Source organism: Coregonus clupeaformis, unplaced genomic scaffold (assembly GCF_020615455.1).
Source record: "Coregonus clupeaformis isolate EN_2021a unplaced genomic scaffold, ASM2061545v1 scaf1380, whole genome shotgun sequence".
Classification (NCBI taxonomy): Eukaryota; Metazoa; Chordata; class Actinopteri; order Salmoniformes; family Salmonidae; genus Coregonus; species Coregonus clupeaformis.
This window is the reverse complement of record NW_025534834.1, coordinates 117501-120000: the sequence shown is the minus strand read 5'-3', so window position 1 is coordinate 120000 and position 2500 is coordinate 117501. Positions and strand designations below refer to the sequence as shown.

Genomic DNA, 2500 nt, shown 5'->3' with positions numbered 1-2500 from the left:
CATGGACTCACTGTGTGCAATAATAGTGTTTAACATGATTTTTGAATGACTACCTCATCTCTGTACCCCACACATACAATTATCTGTAAGGTCCCTCAGTCGAGTAGTGAATTTCAAGCACAGATTCAACCACAAAGACCATGGAGGTTTTCCAATGCCTCGCAAAGAAGGGCACCTATTGTTAGATGGGTAAAAATAAAAAAGCAGACATTGAATATCCCTTTGAGCATGGTAATGTTATTCATTACACTTTGGATGGTGTGTCAATACACCCAGTCACTACAGAGATACAGGCGTCCTTCCTAACTCAGTTGCTGGAGAGGAAGGAAACCCCTCAGGGATTTCACCATGAGGCCAATGGTGACTTTAAAACAATTACTGATTAACAGCTAATGGCTGTGATAGGAAAAAACTGGGGATGTATCAACAACATTGTAGTTACTCCACAGTACTAACCTAAATGACAGAGTGAAAAGGAAGGAACTCTGTACAGAAACGTGCATCCTGTTTGCAACAAGGCACTAAAGTAATACAAAGCGTTATGATCCAACACAACACATCACTGAGAACCACTATTCGTATTTTCAAGCATGGTCGTGGCTGCATCATGTTATGGGTATGCTTGTCATCGGCAAGGACTAAGGAGTTTTTTAGGATAAAAAGATACAGAATAGAGCTGAGCAGAGGCAGAATCCTAGAAGAAAACCTGCTTTCAGTCTGCTTTCCAACACCGGGAGACAAATTCACCTTTCAACAGGACAATAACGTAAGTTGGTTACCAAGACGACATTGAATGTTCCTGAGTTGCCTAGTGACAGTGTTGACTTAAATCTACTTGAAAATCTATGGCAAGACTTGAAAATGTCGGTCTAGCAATGACGAACAACCAACTTGACAGAGCTTGAAGAATTTAAATACTAATAATGGGCTAATATTGTCCAATCCAGGTGTGCAAAGCTCTTAGAGAGACTTACCCAGAGAGACTCACAGCTGTAATCGCTGTCAAATGTGATTCTAACATGTATTGACACAGGGGGTTGAATACTTATCTAATCAAGATATTTGTTTTTATTTTTCATTCATCTTTTAAAAAATTAAGATTATTTTCTTCCACTTTGACATTACAAAGTATTTTGTGTGGATAAAAAAATAATTTAAAAAAATAGACAATTAAATCGATTTTGATCCCAAAAAGTCAAGGGGTGTGAATACTTTCTGAAAGCACTGTAGATCAAGGATATATGTAAATACGTCTAAATTTGCACCTACTTTAAGAGAAGATGCAAAGTTTATGAACACTACACTTTATGACCAAAAGTATGTGGACACCTGCTTGTCGAACATCTTGTTCCAAAATCATGGACATTAATATGGAGTTGATCCCCCCTTTGCTGCTATAACAGCCTCCACTCTTCTGGGAAGGCTTTCCACTAGATGTTGGAACATTGCTGCGGGGACTTGCTTCCATTCAGCCACAAGAGCATTAGTGAGGTCGGGCACTGATGTTGGGCGGCAGGTAGCTTAGTGGGTAAGAGCGTTGTGCCAGTAACCGAAAGGTCGCTGGTTCTAATCCCCGAGCCGACTAGGTGAAAAGTCTGTCGATGTGCCCTTGAGCAAGGCACTTAACCCTAATTGCTCCTGTAAGTCGCTCTGGATAAGAGCGTCTGCTAAATGACAAAAAAAGAAAAAAAAAAAAGGGCGATTAGGCCTGGCTCGCAGTCAGCGTTCCAATTCATCCCAAAGGTGTTCGATAGGGTTGAGGTCAGGGCTCTGTGCAGGCCAGTCAAGTTCTTCCACACCGATCTCAACAAACCATTTCTGTATGGACCTCGCTTTGTGCACGGGGGCATTGTCATGCTGAAACAGGAAAGGGCCTTCCCCAAACTGTTGCCACAAAGTTGGAAGCACAGAATCGTCTAGAATGTAATTGTATGCTGTAGTGTTAAGATTTCCCTTCACTGGAACTAAGGAGCCTAGCCCGAACCATGAAAAACAGCCCCAGACCATTATTCCTCCTCCACCAAACTTTACAGTTGTCACTATGCATTTGGGCAGGTAGCGTTCTCCTGGCATCCACCAAACACAGATTAGTCTGTCGGACTGCCAGATGGTGAAGCGTGATTCATCACTCCAGAGAACGCGTTTCCACTGCTCCAGAGTGCAATGGCGGCGAGCTTTACACCACTCCAGCCGACACTTGGAATGGTGATCTTAGGCTTGTGTGCGGCTGCTCAGCCATGGAAACCCATTTCATGACGCTCCTGACGAACAGTTATTGTGCTGATGTTGCTTCCAGAGGCAGTTTGGAACTCATTAGTGAGTGTTGCGCGCTACGCGCTTCAGCACTCGGAAGTCCCGTTCTGTGAGCTTGTGTGGCCTACCACTTCGCGGCTGAGCCGTTGTTGCTCGTGGACGTTTCCACTTCACAATAAAAGCACTAACAGTTGACCGGGGGCATCTCTAGCAGGGCAGAAATTTCTAAAACTGAAAGGTGGCATCC

The 2500-nt window shown here is 43.5% G+C and overlaps 1 pseudogene; it reads right to left on the bottom strand.

Annotated features, from left to right (window-relative positions):
- Window positions 1-2500, bottom strand: part of LOC123486955 — a 51226-nt pseudogene that overhangs the window by 9871 nt on the left and 38855 nt on the right.